This window comes from Oncorhynchus kisutch, linkage group LG17, assembly GCF_002021735.2.
Source record: "Oncorhynchus kisutch isolate 150728-3 linkage group LG17, Okis_V2, whole genome shotgun sequence".
In the NCBI taxonomy this organism is placed as follows: domain Eukaryota; kingdom Metazoa; phylum Chordata; class Actinopteri; order Salmoniformes; family Salmonidae; genus Oncorhynchus; species Oncorhynchus kisutch.
The window spans coordinates 82,226,099-82,252,780 of record NC_034190.2 but is presented as its reverse complement, the minus strand read 5'-3'; the positions used below and the strand labels follow the sequence as shown (position 1 = coordinate 82,252,780).

Genomic DNA, 26,682 nt, shown 5'->3' with positions numbered 1-26,682 from the left:
CGTGTCACAGTGGGTAAAGGGCGTGGCTCTCTCCGTGTCACAGTGGGGAAAAGGGTGTGGCTCTCTCCGTGTCTCTGCGTGGCTCTCACACAGCAGCCGACAGCGAAACAGGAACAGGTAGAAACTGGTTTATTTTTGGTCAATTGCACATTGTTTGAATAAATAATTTAAAATAGCTAATTGTGAACCCAAAACTACTGTGACTAGCTTAAAAAATAGATATAAAAAAATCGCTGGCACCCAAGCGACCAATAAAACATTTGTCTCTCACTGCCACATCAAATGGTCGCAAACGCAAGTGTTTTGGTGGCAGTTTAGAGCCATGGAGCTGTTTCCCCGGTAGCTGCTAACCTACCACAGACTGACTCCTTATCAGAGTAGATAAAGACATCCGAATGCTCTGTTATAATGCTGTGTGGAATAACCTGCATCTGGGAAGGGGCTGACTGTCCGGCCAGCTAGATGACCGGCATGATGAGTGTGGAGGTGAGGTAGTTGATTAGCCAGCAGATGGAGCCAGCTATAATAGGTGAGAGAGAGGCACATTCCTATCCTGTGTGTTGGGTCATCGTCATCCTACCTTCACACACAGGAGGGGGGGGGGGGGGCATCTCTCTTCCACACTCCTCTCTACATTACAATCCATACATGGTTAGTCATTTAACCTTTTGACTTCTTCAGAAGAATTGACGAATCAGGGCTTAGATTTCACTATGAAGTCAAGCTAATTGAGATGTTATTATAATAGTGTGTATTAAGCTGTACATATAAAGCCTACTGACCATACTGAGGAAGGAGGCTCTACAGTACGACTACAGCACAGTTAGTGTGTGCGATATTAATTTAGCGTGATGTATTTAAAAGTGGATGACTATTGTATAAAACATGTGATGAACCCTAGTAGTTGAGACCTTCAAGTTCCTTGGCGTCCACATCGCCAACAAACTAACATGGTCCAAACACACCAAGACAGTCGTGAAGAGGGCACGACAAAACCTATTCCCCCTCAGGAGACTGAAAAGATTTGGCATGGGTCCTCAGATCTTCAAAAGGTTCTACAGTTGCACCATCGAGAGCATCACTGCCCTGGTATGGCAACTGCTCGGCCTCCGACCGCAAGGCACTACAGAGGGTAGCGCGAAAGGCCCAGTACATCACTGAGGCCAAGCTTCCTGCCATCCAGGACCTCTATACCAAACGGTGTCAGAGGAAGGTCCTAGAAATGGTCAAAGACTCCAGCCACCCCAGTCATATCCTGTTCTCTCTGCTACCGCACGGTAAGTGGAACCGGAGCCCAAAGTCTAGGTCCAAGAGGCTTCTACCTCCAGGCCATAAGACTCATGAACAGTTAATCAAATGGCTACCCAGACTATTTACATTCCTCCCCCCCCCCCTCTACACTGCTGCTACTCTCTGTTAGTATATATGTAAAGTCACTCTGCTACCTACATGTACATATTACCTCAATTACCTCGACTACCACGGACTCTGTTCTGGTACCCCCCTGTATATGGCCTCCACATTGACTCTGTTCTGGTACCCCCCTGTATATGGCCTCCACATTGACTCTGTACCGGTACCCCCCTGTATATGGCCTCCACATTGACTCTGTTCTGGTACCCCCCTGTATATAGCCTCCACATTGACTCTGTTCTGGTACCCCCCTGTATATAGCCTCCACATTGACTCTGTTCTGGTACCCCCCTGTATATAGCCTCCACATTGACTCTGTACCGGTACCCCCTGTATATAGCCTCCACATTGACTCTGTACCGGTACCCCCCTGTATATAGCCTCCACATTGACTCTGTACCGGTACCCCCTGTATATAGCCTCCACATTGACTCTGTTCTGGTACCCCCCTGTATATAGCCTCCACATTGACTCTGTTCTGGTACCCCCTGTATATAGCCTCCACATTGACTCTGTTCTGGTACCCCCTGTATATAGCCTCCACATTGACTCTGTTCTGGTACCCCCTGTATATAGCCTCCACATTGACTCTGTACCAGTACCCCCTATATATAGCCTCCACATTGACTCTGTTCTGGTACCCCCCTGTATATAGCCTCCACATTGACTCTGTTCTGGTACCCCCTGTATATAGCCTCCACATTGACTCTGTTCTGGTACCCCCTGTATATAGCCTCCACATTGACTCTGTTCTGGTACCCCCTGTATATAGCCTCCACATTGACTCTGTACCAGTACCCCCTGTATATAGCCTCCACATTGACTCTGTTCTGGTACCCCCTGTATATAGCCTCCACATTGACTCTGTTCTGGTACCCCCTGTATATAGCCTCCACATTGACTCTGTACCAGTACCCCCTGTATATAGCCTCCACATTGACTCTGTTCTGGTACCCCCTGTATATAGCCTCCACATTGACTCTGTACCAGTACCCCCTGTATATAGCCTCCACATTGACTCTGTACCAGTACCCCCTGTATATAGCCTCCACATTGACTCTGTTCTGGTACCCCCTGTATATAGCCTCCACATTGACTCTGTACCGGTACCCCCTGTATATAGCCTCCACATTGACTCTGTTCTGGTACCCCCTGTATATAGCCTCCACATTGACTCTGTTCTGGTACCCCCTGTATATAGCCTCCACATTGACTCTGTACCGGTACCCCCTGTATATAGCCTCCACATTGACTCTGTTCTGGTACCCCCTGTATATAGCCTCCACATTGACTCTGTTCTGGTACCCCCTGTATATAGCCTCCACATTGACTCTGTACCGGTACCCCCTGTATATAGCCTCCACATTGACTCTGTTCTGGTACCCCCTGTATATAGCCTCCACATTGACTCTGTTCTGGTACCCCCTGTATATGGCCTCCACATTGACTCTGTACCGGTACCTCCCCTGTATATGGCCTCCACATTGACTCTGTTCTGGTACCCCCTGTATATAGCCTCCACATTGACTCTGTTCTGGTACCCCCTGTATATAGCCTCCACATTGACTCTGTTCTGGTACCCCCTGTATATAGCCTCCACATTGACTCTGTACCAGTACCCCCTATATATAGCCTCCACATTGACTCTGTTCTGGTACCCCCCTGTATATAGCCTCCACATTGACTCTGTTCTGGTACCCCCTGTATATAGCCTCCACATTGACTCTGTTCTGGTACCCCCTGTATATAGCCTCCACATTGACTCTGTTCTGGTACCCCCTGTATATAGCCTCCACATTGACTCTGTACCAGTACCCCCTGTATATAGCCTCCACATTGACTCTGTTCTGGTACCCCCTGTATATAGCCTCCACATTGACTCTGTTCTGGTACCCCCTGTATATAGCCTCCACATTGACTCTGTACCAGTACCCCCTGTATATAGCCTCCACATTGACTCTGTTCTGGTACCCCCCTGTATATAGCCTCCACATTGACTCTGTACCAGTACCCCCTGTATATAGCCTCCACATTGACTCTGTTCTGGTACCCCCTGTATATAGCCTCCACATTGACTCTGTTCTGGTACCCCCTGTATATAGCCTCCACATTGACTCTGTACCGGTACCCCCTGTATATAGCCTCCACATTGACTCTGTTCTGGTACCCCCTGTATATAGCCTCCACATTGACTCTGTTCTGGTACCCCCTGTATATAGCCTCCACATTGACTCTGTACCGGTACCCCCTGTATATAGCCTCCACATTGACTCTGTTCTGGTACCCCCCTGTATATGGCCTCCACATTGACTCTGTTCTGGTAACCCCCTGTATATAGCCTCCACATTGACTCTGTACCGTAACACCCTGTATATGGCCTCCACATTGACTCTGTTCTGGTACCCCCTGTATATAGCCTCCACATTGACTCTGTACCGTAACACCCTGTATATGGCCTCCACATTGACTCTGTTCTGGTACCCCCCTGTATATAGCCTCCACATTGACTCTGTACTGGTACCCCCTGTATATAGCCTCCACATTGACTCTGTACCGTAACACCCTGTATATGGCCTCCACATTGACTCTGTTCTGGTACCCCCTGTATATAGCCTCCACATTGACTCTGTACCAGTACCCCCTGTATATAGCCTCCACATTGACTCTGTACCAGTACCCCCTGTATATAGCCTCCACATTGACTCTGTACTGGTACCCCCTGTATATAGCCTCCACATTGACTCTGTACCGTAACACCCTGTATATGGCCTCCACATTGACTCTGTTCTGGTACCCCCTGTATATAGCCTCCACATTGACTCTGTACCGTAACACCCTGTATATGGCCTCCACATTGACTCTGTTCTGGTACCCCCCTGTATATAGCCTCCACATTGACTCTGTACCAGTACCCCCTGTATATAGCCTCCACATTGACTCTGTACCGGTACCCCCCTGTATATAGCCTCCACATTGACTCTGTACCGGTACCCCCTGTATATAGCCTCCACATTGACTCTGTACCGGTACCCCCTGTATATAGCCTCCACATTGACTCTGTACCGGTACCCCCTGTATATAGCCTCCACATTGACTCTGTAACCGGTACCCCCTGTATATAGCCTCCACATTGACTCTGAACTGGTACCCCCCTGTATATAGCCTCCACATTGGACTCTGAACTGGTACCCCCCTGTATATAGCCTCCACATTGACTCTGAACTGGTACCCCCCTGTATATAGCCTCCACATTGACTCTGAACTGGTACCCCCTGTATATAGCCTCCACATTGACTCTGTACCGGTACCCCCTGTATATAGCCTCCACATTGACTCTGTTCTGGTACCCCCTGTATATAGCCTCCACATTGACTCTGTACCGGTACCCCCTGTATATAGCCTCCACATTGACTCTGTTCTGGTACCCCCTGTATATAGCCTCCACATTGACTCTGTACTGGTACCCCCTGTATATAGCCTCCACATTGACTCTGTACTGGTACCCCCTGTATATAGCCTCCACATTGACTCTGTTCTGGTACCCCCTGTATATAGCCTCCACATTGACTCTGTTCTGGTACCCCCTGTATATAGCCTCCACATTGACTCTGTACCGATACCCCCTGTATATAGCCTCCACATTGACTCTGTACCGGTACTCCCTGTATATAGCCTCCACATTGACTCTGTTCTGGTACCCCCTGTATATAGCCTCCACATTGACTCTGTACCGGTACTCCCTGTATATAGCCTCCACATTGACTCTGTTCTGGTACCCCCTGTATATGGCCTCGCTATTGTTATATTGTTATATTGTTGATAGCGTAAATAGTCTTTTATTGTTATTTCACTGTAAGGTCTACACGTTGTACTCAGCATTTCCCTTTAAGGTCTACACGTTGTACTCAGCATTTCCCTGTAAGGTCTACACGTTGTACTCAGCATTTCACTGTAAGGTCTACACGTTGTACTCAGCATTTCCCTTTAAGGTCTACACGTTGTACTCAGCATTTCACTGTAAGGTCTACACGTTGTACTCAGCATTTCCCTTTAAGGTCTACACGTTGTACTCAGCATTTCACTGTAAGGTCTACACGTTGTACTCAGCATTTCCCTGTAAGGTCTACACGTTGTACTCAGCATTTCACTGTAAGGTCTACACGTTGTACTCAGCATTTCACTGTAAGGTCTACACGTTGTACTCAGCATTTCACTGTAAGGTCTACACGTTGTACTCAGCATTTCACTGTAAGGTCTACACGTTGTACTCAGCATTTCACTGTAAGGTCTACACGTTGTATTCAGCATTTCACTGTAAGGTCTACACGTTGTATTCAGCATTTCACTGTAAGGTCTACACGTTGTACTCAGCATTTCACTGTAAGGTCTACACGTTGTACTCAGCATTTCACTGTAAGGTCTACACGTTGTACTCAGCATTTCCCTGTAAGGTCTACACGTTGTACTCAGCATTTCACTGTAAGGTCTACACGTTGTACTCAGCATTTCACTGTAAGGTCTACACGTTGTACTCAGCATTTCACTGTAAGGTCTACACGTTGTATTCAGCATTTCACTGTAAGGTCTACACGTTGTATCAGCATTTCACTGTAAGGTCTACACGTTGTACTCAGCATTTCACTGTAAGGTCTACACGTTGTACTCAGCATTTCCCTGTAAGGTCTACACGTTGTACTCAGCATTTCACTGTAAGGTCTACACGTTGTACTCAGCATTTCACTGTAAGGTCTACACGTTGTACTCAGCATTTCACTGTAAGGTCTACACGTTGTACTCAGCATTTCACTGTAAGGTCTACACGTTGTACTCAGCATTTCACTGTAAGGTCTACACGTTGTACTCAGCATTTCACTGTAAGGTCTACACGTTGTACTCAGCATTTCCCTGTAAGGTCTACACGTTGTACTCAGCATTTCACTGTAAGGTCTACACGTTGTACTCAGCATTTCACTGTAAGGTCTACACGTTGTACTCAGCATTTCACTGTAAGGTCTACACGTTGTATTCAGCATTTCACTGTAAGGTCTACACGTTGTATTCAGCATTTCACTGTAAGGTCTACACGTTGTACTCAGCATTTCACTGTAAGGTCTACACGTTGTATTCAGCATTTCACTGTAAGGTCTACACGTTGTACTCAGCATTTCACTGTAAGGTCTACACGTTGTACTCAGCATTTCCCTTTAAGGTCTACACGTTGTACTCAGCATTTCACTGTAAGGTCTACACGTTGTACTCAGCATTTCCCTGTAAGGTCTACACGTTGTACTCAGCATTTCACTGTAAGGTCTACACGTTGTACTCAGCATTTCACTGTAAGGTCTACACGTTGTACTCAGCATTTCACTGTAAGGTCTACACGTTGTACTCAGCATTTCACTGTAAGGTCTACACGTTGTACTCAGCATTTCACTGTAAGGTCTACACGTTGTACTCAGCATTTCACTGTAAGGTCTACACGTTGTACTCAGCATTTCCCTTTAAGGTCTACACGTTGTACTCAGCATTTCACTGTAAGGTCTACACGTTTTACTCAGCATTTCCCTTTAAGGTCTACACGTTGTACTCAGCATTTCACTGTAAGGTCTACACGTTGTACTCAGCATTTCACTGTAAGGTCTACACGTTGTACTCAGCATTTCCCTTTAAGGTCTACACGTTGTACTCAGCATTTCACTGTAAGGTCTACACGTTGTACTCAGCATTTCACTGTAAGGTCTACACGTTGTACTCAGCATTTCACTGTAAGGTCTACACGTTGTACTCAGCATTTCACTGTAAGGTCTACACGTTGTACTCAGCATTTCACTGTAAGGTCTACACGTTGTACTCAGCATTTCACTGTAAGGTCTACACGTTGTACTCAGCATTTCACTGTAAGGTCTACACGTTGTACTCAGCATTTCACTGTAAGGTCTACACGTTGTACTCAGCATTTCCCTTTAAGGTCTACACGTTTTATTCAGAATTTCCCTTTAAGGTCTACACGTTGTACTCAGCATTTCCCTTTAAGGTCTACACGTTGTACTCAGCATTTCACTTTAAGGTCTACACGTTGTACTCAGCATTTCACTGTAAGGTCTACACGTTGTACTCAGCATTTCCCTTTAAGGTCTACACGTTGTACTCAGCATTTCCCTTTAAGGTCTACACGTTGTATTCAGCATTTCCCTTTAAGGTCTACACGTTGTATTCGGCATTTCCCTTTAAGGTCTACACGTTGCACTCATCATTTCCCTTTAAGGTCTACACATTGTATTCAGCATTTCCCTTTAAGGTCTACACGTTGTACTCAGCATTTCCCTTTAAGGTCTACACGTTGTATTCAGCATTTCCCTTTAAGGTCTACACGTTGTATTCGGCGCATGTGACAAATACAATTTGATTTGATGTAATGCATTATTCTGTTAGAAAGCTCAGAATATTCCCTTGTTTTTGTATTTATTATCTAACTAAATGATTTTTATGTTTTTGTTTCACATCTTTAAATTGCGGTCGTTTAAATAAAATAAAAAAAATTGATATAAATCACGGTAGTCAGCTTTATAGTTCAACAGCATTATGCAGCCCGTTCCCGCCACAAATTAACGGACAGTCCGATCAGCGAATGAGCATCACGGCGGGACTGCCGAGCAGCCAATGGAAATGTCATTTGTGTCCAACTGAATTAAAGCAGGGAAACGGGGCTGTCAGACAGCACTGAGGTGAAGCGATTTGATGAAACATAAGTTGATTTATAAGCGAATTACCTTGATAAAACAATTAAATTATAACGAAAGTACGATTAACATTTAAGAGGTTAATGGTTAATAAGCAGCATCAGTAAAGAGCTACTCGATAACTAACAACAATTAACAATTGTCACGCACCTCCCGTCTCTGTTCTGATCCCTAACTCCTACATCCTGTTTCCATTGATCATCCTTGAGATGTTTCTACAACTTGATTGGAGTCTACCTGTGGTATATTCAATTGATTGGACATGATTTGGAAAAGGGACACATCTGTCTATATGAGGTCCCACAGTTGACAGTGTATGTCAGAGTAAAAACCAAGTCATGAGGTTGAAGGAATTGTCCGTAGAGCTCCGAGACAGGATTGTGTCGAGCCACAAATCTGGTGAAGGTTACCAAGAAATGTCTGCAGCATTGAATGTCCCCAAGAACACAGTGGCCTCCATCATTGTTAAATGGAAGGAGTTTGGAACCACCAAGACTCTTCCTAGAGCTGGCCGCCCGGCCAACTGAGCAATCGGGGAAAGAAGGGCATTGGTCAGGGAGGTGACCAACAAACTAATGGTCACTCTGACAGAGCTCCAGAGTTCTTCTGTGGAGATGGAAGAACCTTCCAGAAGGACAACCATCTCTGCAGCACTCCACCAATCAGACCTTTATGATAGAGTGGCCAGACGGAAGCTACTCCTCAGTAAAAGGCACATGACAGCACATTTGGAGTTTAGCAAAAGTCACTTCAAAGACTCTCAGACCATGAGAAACTAGATTCTCTGGTCTGATGAAACCAAGATTGAACTCTGTGGTCTGAACGCCAAGCTTCATGCCTGGAGGAAACCTGGCACCATCCCTGCGGTGAAGCATGGTGGTGGCAACATCATGCTGTGGGGATGTTTTTCAGCGGCAGGGACTAGGAGACTAGTCAGGATCGAGGCAAAGATGACGGAGCAAAGTACAGAGAGATCCTTGATGAAAACCTGCTCCAGAGAGCTCAGGACCTCACAGTGGGGTGAAGGTTCACCTTCCAACAGGATAACGACCCTCAGGACACAGCCAAGACAACGCAGGAGTGGCTTCGGGACAAGTCTCTGAATATCCTTGATTGGTCCAGCCAGAGCCCGGATCTGAACCCGATCTAACATCTCTGGAGAGACCTGAAAATAGCTGTGCAGCGATGCTCCCCATCCAACCTGACAGAGCTTGAGAGGATCTGCAGAGAAGAATAGGAGAAACTTCCCAAATACAGGTGTGCCAAGCTTGTAGCGTCATACCCAAGAAGACTCAAGGCTGTAATCGTGCTTCAACAAAGCATTGAGTAAAAGGTCTGAATATTTATGTAAATGTGGCGTTTTCATTTATAAAAACCTGTTTCATTATATGGTATTGTGTGTAGATTGCTAAGATTTTTTCATTTAAAGAATAAATACATCAATATTAGAATAAGGCTGTAACGTCACAAAATGTGGAAAAAGTCAAGGGGTCTGAATACTTCTGCTCAGTTGGTTGAGCTGTTCAGAGGCCTAACTGTATGTACTGCACACAATCTTCTCATCCTCCCTCCCCCCACTCCTTCCTTTCCTTCTCTCTTTCTCCCTCCGTCCCTCTACATATCAGCTCCAGTTTAAGGCTCAATTTCAGCTGCTGCCAGGGATCTCTTCTCTCTCCCTTTATCTCTCTCCCTCCCTCCCTCCTTCATTCCCTCTCTCCTTACCTCTCCAGCCCCAGCTAATAAATCATACACCAATCTGCTTTACCGATCTCTCTGCTCTGCCTGTCTCTGCTCCCGCTTTCCCTCCCTCTGCCTGCTCTCTCCCTCTTCTCTATCTCTGCCTGCTCCCTCCCTCTTCTTTATCTCTGCTCCCTCCCTCTTCTCTGCCTGCTCCCTCCCTCCCTCTTCTCTGCCGGCTCCCTCTCTCTTCTCTGCCTGCTCCCTCTCTCTTCTCTGCCTGCTCCCTCTCTCTTCTCTGCCTGCTCCCTCCCTCCCTCCCTCCCTCTTCTCTGCCTGCTCCCTCACTCCCTCTTCTCTGCCTGCTCCCTCCCTCCATCTTCTCTGCATGCTCCCTCCCCCCCTCTTCTCTGCCTGCTCCCTCCCCCCCTCTTCCCTGCCTGCTCCCTCCCTCCCTCCATCTTCTCTGCATGCTCCCTCCCCCCCTCTTCTCTGCCTGCTCCCTCCCCCCTCTTCCCTGCCTGCTCCCTCCCTCCCTCTTCTCTGCCTGCTCCCTCCCTCCCTCTTCTCTGCCTGCTCCCTCCCTGCCTGCTCCCTCCCTCTCATCCCTCTCTGCCTGCTCCCTCCCTGCCTCTTCTCCCTCCCTCCCTCTTCTCTGCCTGCTCCCTCCCTCTTTCTGCCTGCTCCCTCCCTCCCAATTCTCCCTCCCTCCCTCTCTGACGGCTCCCTCCCTCCCTCTTCTGCCTCTGACGGCTCCCTCCCTTCCTCTTCTCTTCTCTGCCTGCTCCCTCCCTCCCTCTGACAGCTCCCTCCCTTCCTCTTCTCTTCTCTGCCTGTGTTCCCTCCCTCCCCCCTCTTCTCTCTCTTCCCCTGCTCCTATAGCCCCAGCCCACTGTTGTTAGGCAACACAGTGGGGGAGGAGGGGCAGAGGAAGAGGGAGGGAGGAAGGAAGGAAAAAAGGAATGGGGAAGGAGGGTGGATGAAGGCAAGGTACAAAATCACCAGCCACTATGTGTGCTGAAACAACAGACTTCTCTCTGTCAGAGTGTTTCAGAGAGGCTGGCACTTTCCCCCTCTCTCTTTCCTCTCTGCTGTGTCTAGTAGTACCTGTTTCCTCTCTGCTGTGTCTAGTAGTACCTGTTTCTCTCTGCTGTGTCTAATAGTACCTGTTTCCTCTCTGCTGTGTCTAATAGTACCTGTTTCCTCTCTGCTGTGTCTAGTAGTACCTGTTTCTCTCTGCTGTGTCTAATAGTACCTGTTTCCTCTCTGCTGTGTCTAATAGTACCTGTTTCATCTCTGCTGTGTCTAGTGGTACCTGTTTCTCTCTGCTGTGTCTAATAGTACCTGTTTCATCTCTGCTGTGTCTAGTGGTACCTGTTTCTCTCTGCTGTGTGTAATAGTACATGTTTCCTCTCTGCTGTGTCTAGTAGTACCTGTTTCTCTCTGCTGTGTCTAGTAGTACCTGTTTCCTCTCTGCTGTGTCTAATAGTACCTGTTTCTCTCTGCTGTGTCTAATAGTACCTGTTTCCTCTCTGCTGTGTCTAGTAGTACCTGTTTCCTCTCTGCTGTGTCTAATAGTACCGGTTTCTCTCTGCTGTGTCTAGTAGTACCTGTTTCTCTCTGCTGTGTCTAATAGTACCTGTTCCCTCTCTGCTGTGTCTAGTAGTACCTGTTTCCTCTCTGCTGTGTCTAATAGTACCTGTTTCTCTCTGCTGTGTCTAGTAGCACCTGTTTCTCTCTGCTGTGTCTAATAGTACCTGTTTCTCTCTGCTGTGTCTAATAGTACCTGTTTCCTCTCTGCTGTGTCTAAGAGTACCTGTTTCCTCTCTGCTGTGTCTAATAGTACCTGTTTCCTCTCTGCTGTGTGTAATAGTACCTGTTTCCTCTCTGCTGTGTCTAAGAGTACCTGTTTCTCTCTGATGTGTCTAATAGGACCTGTTTCCTCTCTGCTGTGTCTAATAGTACCTGTTTCCTCTCTGCTGTGTCTAAGAGTACCTGTTTCCTCTCTGCTGTGTCTAATAGTACCTGTTTCCTCTCTGCTGTGTCTAATAGTACCTGTTTCCTCTCTGCTGTGTGTAATAGTACCTGTTTCTCTCTGCTGTGTCTAATAGTACCCGTTTCTCTCTGCTGTGTCTAGTAGTACCCGTTTCCTCTCTGCTGTGTCTAGTAGTACCCGTTTCCTCTCTGCTGTGTCTAATAGTACCCGTTTCCTCTCTGCTGTGTCTAATAGTACCTGTTTCCTCTCTGCTGTGTCTAATAGTACCTGTTTCCTCTCTGCTGTGTCTAATAGTATCTGTTTCTCTCTGCTGTGTCTAATAGGACCTGTTTCCTCTCTGCTGTGTCTAGTAGTACCCGTTTCCTCTCTGCTGCGTCTAGTAGTACCCGTTTCCTCTCTGCTGTGTCTAATAGTACCTGTTTCCTCTCTGCTGTGTCTAATAGTACCTGTTTCCTCTCTGTTGTGTCTAATAGTACCTGTTTCCTCTCTGCTGTGTCTAATAGTATCTGTTTCTCTCTGCTGTGTCTAATAGGACCTGTTTCCTCTCTGCTGTGTCTAATAGTACCCGTTTCCTCTCTGCTGTGTCTAATAGTACCTGTTTCCTCTCTGCTGTGTCTAGTAGGACCTGTTTCCTCTCTGCTGTGTCTAATAGTACTCTAATACAGGGTGTTAGAGGTAGTGAAGAGCAACAAGCTGTAAAGGTTATTGTAATGCGTTGGTACTTCCTGCTCCAGGGCTGATTGTTAGAAGCTGTAAAACGTGGGCAAGATGTGTCCCAAAATGTCACTCTACTACCTTCGATTAGGGCCCCACAGGGCTCTGGTCAACAGTAGTTCACTTCATAGGGACCAAAGGTGCCATTTGGGATGATTACAGAGATGCTATCATTACGATTATCATTAGGCTACGGCACGCTAACACAGACTTCAATAATTCATCTTAAATGTTATTTTATTTTAATTTGATTTACCACAAAAATAGAACATGTGGTGAAGTTAGAAAGGTTTAGCTGCAAGAAACGGGGCGGCAGGGTAGCCTAGTGGTTAGAGTGTAGAGGCGGCAGGGTAGCCTAGTGGTTAGAGTGTAGAGGCGGCAGGGTAGCCTAGTGGTTAGAGTGTAGGGGCGGCAGGGTAGCCTAGTGGTTAGAGTGTAGAGGCGGCAGGGTAGCCTAGTGGTTAGAGTGTAGAGGCGGCAGGGTAGCCTAGTGGTTAGAGTGTAGAGGCGGCAGGGTAGCCTAGTGGTTAGAGTGTAGAGGCGGCAGGGTAGCCTAGTGGTTAGAGTGTAGAGGCGGCAGGGTAGCCTAGTGGTTAGAGTGTAGGGGCGGCAGGGTAGCCTAGTGGTTAGAGTGTAGGGGCGGCAGGGTAGCCTAGTGGTTAGAGTGTAGGGGCGGCAGGTAGCCTAGTGGTTAGAGTGTAGAGGCGGCAGGGTAGCCTAGTGGTTAGAGTGGAGGGGCGGCAGGTAGCCTAGTGGTTAGAGTGTAGAGGCGGCAGGGTAGCCTAGTGGTTAGAGTGTAGAGGCGGCAGGGTAGCCTAGTGGTTAGAGGGTAGGGGCGGCAGGGTAGCCTAGTGGTTAGAGTGTAGAGGCGGCAGGGTAGCCTAGTGGTTAGAGTGTAGAGGCGGCAGGGTAGCCTAGTGGTTAGAGTGTAGAGGCGGCAGGGTAGCCTAGTGGTTAGAGTGTAGGGGCGGCAGGGTAGCCTAGTGGTTAGAGTGTAGAGGCGGCAGGGTAGCCTAGTGGTTAGAGTGTAGGGGTGGCAGGTAGCCTAGTGGTTAGAGTGTAGAGGCGGCAGGGTAGCCTAGTGGTTAGAGTGGAGGGGCGGCAGGGTAGCCTAGTGGTTAGAGTGTAGAGGCGGCAGGGTAGCCTAGTGGTTAGAGTGTAGAGGTGGCAGGGTAGCCTAGTGGTTAGAGTGTAGAGGCGGCAGGGTAGCCTAGTGGTTAGAGTGTAGAGGCGGCAGGGTAGCCTAGTGGTTAGAGTGTAGAGGCGGCAGGTAGCCTAGTGGTTAGAGTGGAGGGGCGGCAGGGTAGCCTAGTGGTTAGAGTGTAGAGGCGGCAGGGTAGCCTAGTGGTTAGAGTGTAGAGGCGGCAGGGTAGCCTAGTGGTTAGAGTGTAGAGGCGGCATGGTAGCCTAGTGGTTAGAGTGTAGAGGCGGCAGGGTAGCCTAGTGGTTAGAGTGTAGGGGAGGCAGGGTAGCCTAGTGGTTAGAGTGTAGGGGCGGCAGGGTAGCCTAGTGGTTAGAGTGTAGAGGCGGCAGGGTAGCCTAGTGGTTAGAGTGTAGGGGCGGAAGGGTAGCCTAGTGGTTAGAGTGTAGGGGCGGAAGGGTAGCCTAGTGGTTAGAGTGTAGGGGCGGCACGGTAGCCTAGTGGTTAGAGTGTAGAGGCGGCAATGTAGCCTAGTGGTTAGAGTGTAGAGGCGGCAGGGTAGCCTAGTGGTTAGAGTGTAGAGGCGGCAGGGTAGCCTAGTGGTTAGAGTGTAGAGGCTGCAGGGTAGCCTAGTGGTTAGAGTGTAGAGGCGGCAGGGTAGCGTAGTGGTCAGAGTGTAGAGGCGGCAGGGTAGCCTAGTGGTTAGAGTGTAGGGGCGGCAGGGTAGCCTAGTGGTTAGAGTGTAGAGGCGGCAGGGTAGCCTAGTGGTTAGAGTGTTGGGGCGGCAGGGTAGCCTAGTGGTTAGAGTGTAGGGGCGGCAGGGTAGCCTAGTGGTTAGAGTGTAGAGGTGGCAGGGTAGCCTAGTGGTTAGAGCGTTGGACTAGTAACCGAAAGGTTGCAAGTTCATATCCCCGAGCTGACAAGGTACAAATCTGTCGTTCTGCCCCTGAACAAGTCAGTTAACCCACTGTTCCTAGGCCGTCATTGTAAATAAGAATTTGTTCTTTAACTGACTTGCATAGTTAAATAAAGATAAAAAATTAAAATAAACGTTTGTGAACAACAACAACAATAACAAACCTAATGAATCATTACACTGCTTTAGGCATCAAAGTTGTTGTTAAATGTTACCAAAGGATCAGATTCTTATGAGGCAAGTCACGTGGAGGGGAAATCACCACAGGCTTTAAGACAGACGGGCTCTGTGTGTGTGTGTGTGTGTGTGTGTGTGTGTGTGTGTGTGTGTGTGTGTGTGTGTGTGTGTGTGTGTGTGTGAGGGAAAACCACAGTGACAGATGCAGGACAACCCACATCCTCTCCATTGTGACACAACAACGTTAGAACAACAACCTCAGTTCAACTTTGAACCCGTGTTCGACTTTGCTTACAATCGAGTCAGTTCGTCGCATTTCAGTTCAAATTAGACGCGTAACACGTTAGAACAGCCGTTGTTCAACTACAAACAAACAACAAACGCCGTTATTCAACACATTTAAGCTGAATTAGTTGAAAAATGTGATATTTTCATGTTACAACATTTCAACCTACTTTTAGTATTGTGCCAACTACTAGTTGAGTACGTGAATGTTTCTCTCACACAGCTCTTTCTATTGAAACTAAAAGGTGTCAGGACATTCACACCCTTCCTGAGTAAACCGTCAGAAAGGCTGTTTGAAAACACTTCCCAAACTCTGTGGGAGGCCAACAAGCGTTAACCATGTGTGTCTGGCTGGTTAGTTAGCTAGACTGTGATCCCACCACTAGGGGGCTGTTCTAGTAGCAGGCTTCCATCTTCACCACCTCTGTCCTCCTCACCTCCTCTGTCCTCCTCACCACCTCTGTCCTCCTTACCACCTCTGTCCTCCTCACCTCCTCTGTCCTCCTCCTCACCTCCTCTGTCCTCCTCCTCACCACCTCCTCTGTCCTCCTCCTCACCACCTCCTCTGTCCTCCTCACCACCTCCTCTGTCCTCCTCACCACCTCCTCTGTCCTCCTCACCTCCTCTGTCCTCCTCCTCACCACCTCCTCTGTCCTCCTCACCACCTCCTCTGTCCTCCTCACCACCTCCTCTGTCCTCCTCACCACCTCCTCTGTCCTCCTCACCTCCTCTGTCCTCCTCACCTCCTCTGTCCTCCTCTGTCCTCCTCCTCACCACCTCCTCTGTCCTCCTCCTCACCACCTCCTCTGTCCTCCTCCTCACCACCTCCTCTGTCCTCCTCCTCACCACCTCTGTCCTCCTCACCTCCTCTGTCCTCCTCACCTCCTCTGTCCTCCTCACCTCCTCTGTCCTCCTCACCACCTCTGTCCTCCTCACCACCTCCTCTGTCCTCCTCACCACCTCCTCTGTCCTCTCCTCACCCCCTCACGGCTCTGTCAGAGCCAGAGAGATGAGCCTTAGCGTGGATAGACCCTACTACCCACCACTAGGGGGATGTTAAAACTATTAGCAGCTTTATTTCCAGTTTGAATGTTTGGCTGAATAATGACTTCAGATGAATGGTTGGGGGATGGGGGGGGGGGGGGGGGGGGGCAGATGAATGGTTGGGGGATGGGGGGGGTGGGGATGGGGGTGGGGCAGATAAATGGTTGGGGGATGGGGGGGGTGGGTCAGATGAATGGTTGGGGGATGGGGGTGGGTCAGATGAATGGTTGGGGGATGGGGGTGGTGGGGGTGGGTCAGATGAATGGTTGGGGGATGGGGGTGGTGGGGCAGATGAATGGTTGGGGGATGGGGGTGGTGGGGCAGATGAATGGTTGGGGGATGGGGGTGGGGCAGATGAATGGTTGGGGGATGGGGTGGTGGGGGTGGGGCAGATGAATGGTTGGGGGAAGGGGTGGTGGGGGTGGGGCAGATGAATGGTTGGGGGATGGGGTGGTGGGGCAGATGAATGGTTGGGGGATGGGGTGGTGGGGGTGGGGCAGATGAATGGTTGGGGGATGGGGGTGGGGCAGATGAATGGTTGGGGGATGGGGGTGGGGCAGATGAATGGTTGGGGGATGGGGGTGATGGGGGTGGGGCAGATGAATGGTTGGGGGATGGGGGTGGGGCAGATGAATGGTTGGGGGATGGGGGGTGGTGGGGCAGATTAATGGTTGGGGGATGGGGGTGATGGGGGTGGGTCAGATGAATGGTTGGGGGATGGGGTGGTGGGGGTAGGTCAGATGAATGGTTGGGGGATGGGGGTGGTGGGGGTAGGTCAGATGAATGGTTGGGGGATGGGGTGGTGGGGGTAGGTCAGATGAATGGTTGGGGGATCCAGGGGGTGGGGGGGGGGGGGGAAGGTCAGATTAATGGTTGGGGGATGGGGGTGGTGGGGGTAGGTCAGATGAATGGTTGGGGGATGGGGGTGGTGGGGGTAGGTCAGATGAATGGTTGGGGGATGGGTGTGGTGGGGGTAGGTCAGATGAATGGTTGGGGGAATCCAGGGGGTGGGGGGGGGGGTAGGTCAGATGAATGGTTGGGGATGTGGGGGGTAGGTCTGATGAATGGTTGGGGATGTGGGGGGTAGGTCAGATGAACGGTTGGGGGATGGGGGTGGTGGGGGTGGGGCAGATGAATGGTTGGGGGATGGGGGTGGGGCAGATGAATGGTTGGGGGATGGGGGTGATGGGGGTGGGGCAGATGAATGGTTGGGGGATGGGGGTGGGGCAGATTAATGGTTGGGGGATGGGGGTGATGGGGGTGGGTCAGATGAATGGTTGGGGGATGGGGTGGTGGGGGTAGGTCAGATGAATGGTTGGGGGATGGGGGTGGTGGGGGTAGGTCAGATGAATGGTTGGGGGATGGGGTGGTGGGGGTAGGTCAGATGAATGGTTGGGGGATCCAGGGGGTGGGGGGGGGGGGGGGTAGGTCAGATTAATGGTTGGGGGATGGGGGTGGTGGGGGTAGGTCAGATTAATGGTTGGGGGATGGGGGTGGTGGGGGTAGGTCAGATGAATGGTTGGGGGATGGGTGTGGTGGGGGTAGGTCAGATGAATGGTTGGGGGAATCCAGGGGGTGGGGGTCAGATGAATGGTTGGGGATGTGGGGGGTAGGTCAGATGTGGGGGTAGGTCAGATTAATGGTTGGGGGATGGGGGTGGTGGGGGTAGGTCAGATGAACGGTTGGGGATGTGGGGGGTAGGTCAGATGAACGGTTGGGGATGTGGGGGGGTAGGAGCGACTTACAGGAGAAATTATGGTTAAGTGCCTTGCTCAAGGGCACATCGGCCAATTTTTCACCTAGTTGGCTCTGGGATTCGAACCAACGACCTTTCAGTTACTTGTCCAATGCTCTTAACCGCAAGGCTACCTGCCGCCCGCAATGGGTTGGCTATCTGAGGCTAGGTCAGATAACTGTCTCAATTGTCTCAAGGCTTAAAAATCCTTCTTTCGTTACAGACTTATTATAAAATTGATTACATTGTTCCCCCCCTCAATCTACACACAATACCCCATAATGAAAAAGCAAAAACAGGTTTAGAATATTTTTGTTACTCATACTAATTATTATTATAATTTTTTAAATATCACATTTACATAAGTATTCAGACCCTCTAGTCAGGACTTTGTAGCAACTTTGGCAGCGATTACAGCCTAGAGTCTTCTTGGGTATGACGCTACAAGCTTGGCACACTTGTATTTGGGGAGTTTCTCCAATTCTTCTCTGCAGATCCTCTCTCAAGTTCTGTCAGGTTGGATGGGGAGCATCGCTGCACAGCTATTTTCAGGTCTCTCCAGAGATACTCGATCCGGTTCATGTCCGGGCTCTGGCTGGGCCACTCAAGGACATTCAGAGACTTGTCCCGAAGCCACTCCTGCATTGCCTTGGCTGTGTGCTTAGGGTCATTGTCCTGTTGGAAGGTGAACCTTCGCCCCAGTCTGAGGTCCTGAGCACTCTGGAGCAGGGTTTCATCAAGGATCTCTCTGTACTTTGCTCTGTCATCTTTGACTCGATCCTGACTAGTCTCCCAGTCCCTGATGCTGAAAAACATCCCCACAGCATGATGCTGCCACCACTATGCTTCACCGTAGGGATGGTGCCAGGTTTCCTCCAGATGTGACGCTTGGCATTCAGGCCAAAGAGTTCAATCTTGGTTTCATCAGACCAGAGAATCTTGTTTCTCATGGTCTGGGAGTCTTTTAGCAAACTCCAAGTGGGCTGTCATGTGACTTTTACTGAGGAGTAGCTTCCATCTGGCCACTCTACCATAAAGGCCTGATTGGTGGAGTGCTGCAGAGATGGGAGAACCTTCCTGAAGGACAACCATCTCCACAGAGGAACTCTGGAGTTCTGTCAGAGTGACCATCAGCTTCTTGGTCACCTCCCCGACCAAGGCCCTTCTCCCTTGATTGCTCAGTTTGGCCGAGCGGCCAGCTCTAGGACAAGTCTTGGTGGTTCCATACATCTTCCATTTATGAATGATGGAGGCCACTGTGTTCTTGGGGACCTTCAACGCTACAAAACATTTTTGTAACCTTCCCCCAGATCTGTGTCCCGACACAATCCTGTCTAGGAGCTCCACGGACAATTCCTTTGGCTTGGTTTTTGCTCTGAAATGCACTGTCAACCGTGGGACCTTATATAGATCATGTCCAATCAAATAAATCATGTCTAATCAATTGAATTTACCACAGGTGGACTCCAATCAAGTTGTAGAAACATCTCAAAGATGGTCAATGGAAACAGGATGCACCCTGAGCTCAATTTCGAGTCTCATATTAAAGGGTCTGAATACTTGTGTAAATAAGGCATTTCTAAAAACCTGTTTTCACTTTGTCATTATGGAGTATTGTGATGTCATTATGGGGTATTGTGATGTCATTATGGGGTATTGTGATGTCATTATGGGGTATTGTGTGTAGTTTCCTGAGGATTCTTTTGTATTTAATCCATTTTAGAATAAGGCTTTAACGTAAACAAAATGTGGGAAAAGTCAAGGGGTCTGAATACTTTCTGACTTCACTGTATGTGACTATTTCAGCTTATTGTAGGGAGAATGTATGTGACTATTTCAAGAAGCAGTGAAATGAGAGGTGGCAGGGAAGGAGAGTGGGAAGACAGACAAAAAGGTGGAGAGTAAGAGAGAGGGGCGAGAGAGAGGGAGGAGAAAGAGAGAGGGGGAGGAGTCCAGTGATCCTGCAGACAGCCTGATTCTGTCATCTCCACGGCCCCCACTGTCACCTTTATTCACATCTCAAAAGGAAGAAAAGTAGGAAGCAAGAAAAAAATTAGGCTGGTCCTGGGGGGTGAGAGGAGGAGGGGAGAGGATGAGAAGGAGGAGTAAGGGAGGAGAAGGGGAGAGGAAGAGGAGTAGGGGGAGGAGAAGGAGTAGGGGAGGAGAAGGGAAAGGAGGGGAGGAGAAGAGAAGGAGGAGTAAGAGAGAAGGGGAGAGGAAGAGGAGTAGGGGAGGAGAAGGAGGGTAGAGGAGGGGAGGAGAGGAAGGGGAGGAGAGGAGTAGGGGAGGAGAAGGAGGAGGAGGAGTAGTAGGGGAGTAGAAGGAGGAGAGGATGAGGAGGAGGGGGGGAGAAGGAGGAGAGGGTGAGGAGGAGGGGGGAGAAGGAGTAGGGGAGAGGAGGAGGGGAGAGGAGGACGAAGAGGGAAGAGGAGGACGAAGAGGGAAGAGGAGGACGAAGAGGGGAGAGGGTGAGGAAGAGGGGAGAGGGTGAGGAAGAGGGGAGAGGAGGAGGAAGAGGGGAGAGGGGGGAGAGGAGGAGGAGGGGAGGAGAAGGAGGAGGGGAGAGGAGAAGGAGTAGGGGAAGAGAAGGAGGAGAGGAAGAGGAGTAGGGGAGGAGAAGGAGAAGAGGAGTAGGGGAGGAGGAAGGAGTAGGGGAGGAGGAAGGAGTAGGGGAGGAGGAAGGAGTAGGGGAGGAGGAAGGAGTAGGGGAGGAGGAAGGAGTAGGGGAGAAGGAGGAGGAGTAGGGGAGAGGAGGTGTAGGGGAGGAAGAAGGAGTAGGGGAGAAGGAGGAGGAGTAGGGGAGAAGGAGGAGGAGTAGGGGAGAAGGAGGAGGAGTAGGGCAGAGGATGAGGAGGAGGGGGGGGAGAAGGAGGAGCAGAATTATTTATAAAGGGGGGGCAGCGGGGCAGATGGGGACAGTGTCAGTGTGGCTCTCTGTGTGTGTGTGTGTCTGAGCGTGTGTGTGTCTGTCTGAGCATCAAGGTCAGGGGTACATTTACACCTGTCCCTCAAGGCTGTGTGTGGGGCTGCAAAGGACCAAATGGAAATCACATCATCACTTCACTGGGCTGGGAGGGAGGGAGAGCGGAAGGGAGGGAAGGAAGGGAGGGAGAGAGGAAGCAGAGCAGGGAGTGTCCTTGAATGGCCAAGTACTGACTGATGATGGGTGGGTGAATGACTGGTTTACTGACTGACGATGGGTGGGTGAATGACTGGTTGGCTGACTGACGATGGGTGGGTGAATGACTGGTTGGCTGACTGACGATGGGTGGGTGAATGACTGGTTGGTTGACTGACGATGGGTGGGTGAATGACTGGTTGGCTGACTGACGATGGGTGGGTGAATGACTGGTTGGCTGACTGACGATGGGTGGGTGAATGACTGGTTGGCTGACTGACGATGGGTGGGTGAATGACTGGTTGGCTGACTGACGATGGGTGGGTGAATGACTGGTTGGCTGACTGACGATGGGTGGGTGAATGACTGGTTGGCTCACTGACGATGGGTGGGTGAATGACTGGTTGGCTGAATGACTGGTTGGCTGACTGACGACGGGTGGGTGAATGACTGGTTGGCTGACTGACGACGGGTGGGTGAATGACTGGTTGGCTGACTGATGACGGGTAGGTGAATGACTGGTTGGCTGACTGACGACGGGTGGGTGAATGACTGGTTGGCTGACTGACGATGGGTGGGTGAATGACTGGTTGGCTGACTGACGATGGGTGGGTGAATGACTGGTTGGCTGACTGACGATGGGTGGGTGAATGACTGGTTGGCTGACTGACGATGGGTGGGTGAATGACTGGTTGGCTGACTGATGATGGGTGGGTGAATGACTGGTTGGCTGACTGATGATGGGTGGGTGAATGACTGGTTGGCTGACTGATGGGTGGCTAGGTGACTGGCTGAGCTATGTACACAATGGGGAGGGATTACAACCTTACACAGACTACATAATGATATGTGGCTGCTGGCTGCTATCTGCAGAGTGTGCCTGTTGATAAGTGGCCTGTGATTGGCCTGTGGAGTGGTCTGGCGTGTGGGGTGAGAACAGCCCCTGAACCCCCTACACACATATTCATTTCTCTGATTATCTCAACGCGGCCATGTCAGGTCGACTAGCCTGCCTTCAGCTAGCATGCATAAATAATAGAGAATTCATAGCTGGTCTAGTCCTACTGAAGGACGAGTGACTTAATCTGTTACGATTAGCTGCCGTGGGCCTTCATCTGTCTGTGTACTGGCTTTATGGTTTATTCAGATCAGACTGAACCATTATGTTCAATTAAAGCAAATCAACATATGATTCACTTCCGTCAGATCTGAGCTAGAGGTCGACCGATTATGATATTTCAACGTCGATACCGATTATTGGAGGACCAAAAAAGCCGATGCCGATTAATCGGCCGATTTTAAAAACTGTATTTGTAATAATGACAATTACAACAATACTGAATGAACACTTATTTTAACTTAATATAATACATCAATAAATTCAATTTAGCCTCAAGTAAATAATGAAACATGTTCAATTTGGTTTAAATAATGCAAAAACAAAGTGTTGGAGAAGAAAGTAAAAGTGCAATATGTGCCATGTAAGAAAGCTAACGTTTCAGTTCCTTGCTCAGAACATGAGAACATATGAAAGCTGGTGGTTCCTTGTAACATGAGTCTTCAATATTCCCAGGTAAGAAGTTTTAGGCTGTAGTTATTACAGGAATTATAGGACTATTTCCCTCTATACCATTTGTATTTCATTAACCTTTGACTATTGGATGTTCTTATAGGCACTTTAGTATTGCCAGTGTAACAGTATAGCTTCCTACCTGGGCTCGAACCAGCAACACAACGACAACACAACAACAGCCACCATCTCGGGAGTTGATAGGCTTGAAGTCAACGAAGAGCTACTGGCAAAACGCACGAAAGTGCTGTTGGAATGAATGTTTACGTGGCTGCTTCGATGGTGGCTGTTGATTAACAGTCAGATCTGAGCCCTCATGATTCAGTTCAGTCAGATCTGAGCCCTCATGATTCAGTTCAGTCAGATCTGAGCCCTCATGATTCAGTTCAGTCAGATCTGAGCCCTCATGATTCAGTTCAGTCAGATCTGAGCCCTCATGATTCAGTTCAGTCAGATCTGAGCCCTCATGATTCAGTTCAGTCAGATCTGAGCCCTCATGATTCACTTCAGTCAGATCTGAGCCCTCATGATTCACTTCAGTCAGATCTGAGCCCTCATGATTCACTTCAGTCAGATCTGAGCCCGCATGATTGCTGGACAACGTACATCTGGATGTTAGGGCTGTCCCCGACCCCCCCAAAAAATCTTGGTCAACCAAAAGTCATTTGTTCTTGGTCAAAAATGTAAAACTTGTATTTTTTCATATATAGATACACCCCTATGTGTTTTAATAAACTCAAATATACACATTTAGCCTGTCTGATGCTTTAAGCACACTGTTTGATGAAATAAGACACATAACTCAAGAGGGATCCAGAGATCAAGACAACCAGAAGAAAAGAAAACTTAACCTGATCATCCTCCTCCCACTCGTTGGCGGATTCTGCCGTTACTGTCCTGAAGTTGCCGGTAATTGGCTACACGAGGAGTCTGCTACCTTTCATGTGGAATGCTAATGTATCTTACCATTTCTACCAATCTGCGTGCCAGTGATGGTTCATAGGCACATTTTCGAGTAACAGTTTAAATGAATTCATAATAACATCTTCGTATCTCAAAATCATTGGCATGTGGTTAATCTAAATTCTATCCACATCCAAAATGGAAATGATACAAACCTAAAATGTAACTTCTGTTGCCAACTATGTAAAAATAGCCTACATAAAGCCAACAAATAAAAACATTGCAGCCTGCAGGTAGAAAATATCCTGATAAATATCCTATAAACCACATATCCTATAAATCACATTGGCTACACATGGACTGTCTGCAAGTAACCTGCAACATTGTATCAACTATTAACTTGGGTCAGGCCTGAAGCTAGTACAAACTTGCAACATTGTATCAGAGATTCCCAGGCCAGTGAGCTCAGGAAAGACACATCTCCAGGCTTTTATATAGACTTCCAAATCTTGGTCAACCAACAGCCTTTCGACAAAACAATCGACCCGTCGACTAATTGGGGTCAGACCTACTGGATTTACATAATAAAGAGGATGGTTTTACTGAGTATAACGAAAAGCAGGGATATAAAAATGTACAGGAGACCACGAGACAAAACTAGGAATTGTAATAATAGTACACAAACAGGTTTAACTAGTCCAGGACAGGACCGAGACAAACTAACAGGTTTAACTAGTCCAGGACAGGACCGAGACAAACTAACAGGTTTAACTAGTCCAGGACAGGACCGAGACAAACTAACAGGTTTAACTAGTCCAGGACAGGACTGAGACAAACTAATAGGTTTAACTAGTCCAGGACAGGACCGAGACAAACTAACAGGTTTAACTAGTCCAGGACAGGACCGAGACAAACTAATAGGTTTAACTAGTCCAGGACAGGACCGAGACAAACTAACAGGTTTAACTAGTCCAGGACAGGACAGAGACAAACTAATAGGTTTAACTAGTCCAGGACAGGACCGAGACAAACTAACAGGTTTAACTAGTCCAGGACAGGACCGAGACAAACTAACAGGTTTAACTAGTCCAGGACAGGACCGAGACAAACTAACAGGTTTAACTAGTCCAGAACAGGACAGAGACAAACTAACAGGTTTAACTAGTCCAGGACAGGACAGGAGAGACAAACTAATAGGTTTAACTAGTCCAGGACAGGACCGACACAAACTTGAGTTAATGGACATATTTTAATGCCCTCCTAGCCACAGCTGCCTGACATAATTTAATACCTCCTAGCCACAGCTGCCTGCCATTTAATACCTCCTAGCCACAGCTGCCTGACATATTTTAGTGCCCTCCAAGCCACAGCTGCCTGACATAATTTAATACCTCCTAGCCACAGCGCCTGACATATTTTAATACCTCCTAGCCACAGCTGCCTGAAATGTGAATCTAAATTCAAATGGAGGACAGCAACACAGGCCCTCAATCTTTTCCCTCTTCCTCCACACACACACACACACACACACACACACACACACACACACACACACCTTCCAAGCTGAAGATTTTTTCCACAGGCAATAAACAGGATGCAGCTGCTCTCAAGACATGGAGGGGATAGAATATGACGAGGAGGGGCTAGAATACGACGAGGAGGGGCTAGAATACGACGAGGAGGGGATAGAATATGACGAGGGGCTAGAATACGACGAGGAGGGGATAGAATACGACGAGGAGGGGATAGAATACGACGAGGAGGGGATGGAACACGACGAGGAGGGGATGGAATACGAAGAGGAGGGGATGGAACACGACGAGGAGGGGATGGAATACGACGTGGAGGGGATGGAATACGACGAGGAGGGGATGGAATACGACGAGGAGGGGATAGAATACGACGAGGAGGGGATGGAATACGACGAGGAGGGGATAGAATAAGACGAGGAGGGGATAGAATAAGACGAGGAGGGGATACGACGAGGAGGGGATAGAATAAGACGAGGAGGGAATAGAATACGAGGAGGGGATAGAATACGATGACGAGGGGATGGAATACGACGAGGAGGGGATAGAATACGACGAGGAGGGGATGGAATACGACGAGGAGGGGATAGAATACGACGAGGAGGGGATAGAATACGACGAGGGGGGGATAGAATACGACGAGGAGGTGATAGAATACGACGAGGTGGTGATAGAATACGACGAGGAGGGGATAGAATACGACGAGGAGGGGATGGAATACGACAATGAGGGGATGGAATACGACGATGAGGGGATGGAATACGACGATGAGGGGATGGAATACGACGAGGAGGGGATGGAATACGACGAGGAGGGGATGGAATACGACGAGGAGGGGATGGAATACGACGAGGAGGGGATGGAATACGACGAGGAGGGGATGGAATACGACGAGGAGGGGATGGAATACGACGAGGAGGGGATAGAATACGACGAGGAGGGGATAGAATACGACGAGGAGGGGATGGAATACGACGAGGAGGGGATAGAATAAGACGAGGAGGGAATACGACGAGGAGGGGATATAATAAGATGAGGAGGGAATACGACGCGGAGGGGATAGAAGACGACGAGGAGGGGATAGAATACGACGAGGAGGGGATGGAATACGACGATGAGGGGATGGAATACGACGAGGAGGGGATGGAATACGACGAGGAGGGGATGGAATACGACGAGGAGGGGATGGAATACGACGAGGAGGGGATGGAATACGACGAGGAGGGGATGGAATACGACGAGGAGGGGATGGAATACGACGAGGAGGGGATAGAATACGACGAGGAGGGGATAGAATACGACGAGGAGGGGATGGAATACGACGAGGAGGGGATAGAATAAGACGAGGAGGGAATACGACGAGGAGGGGATATAATAAGATGAGGAGGGAATACGACGCGGAGGGGATAGAAGACGACGAGGAGGGGATAGAATACGACGAGGGGATAGAATACAACGACGAGGGGATGGAATACGACGAGGAGGGGATAGAATACGACGAGGAGGGGATGGAATACGACGAGGAGGGGATAGAATACGACGAGGAGGGGATAGAATACGACGAGGGGGGGATAGAATACGACGAGGAGGGGATAGAATACGACGAGGAGGGGATGGAATACGACGAGGAGGGGATAGAATACGACGAGGAGGGGATAGAATACGACGAGGGGGGGATAGAATACGACGAGGAGGGGATGGAATACGACGAGGAGGGGATAGAA

At 49.1% G+C, this 26,682-nt stretch overlaps 1 protein-coding gene across 1 annotated transcript in view; it reads right to left on the bottom strand.

Moving 5' to 3' along the window:
• Positions 1 to 26,682, bottom strand: part of LOC109880770 (arginine-glutamic acid dipeptide repeats protein-like) — a 53,558-nt gene that overhangs the window by 8,969 nt on the left and 17,907 nt on the right. The window lies entirely within an intron of this gene.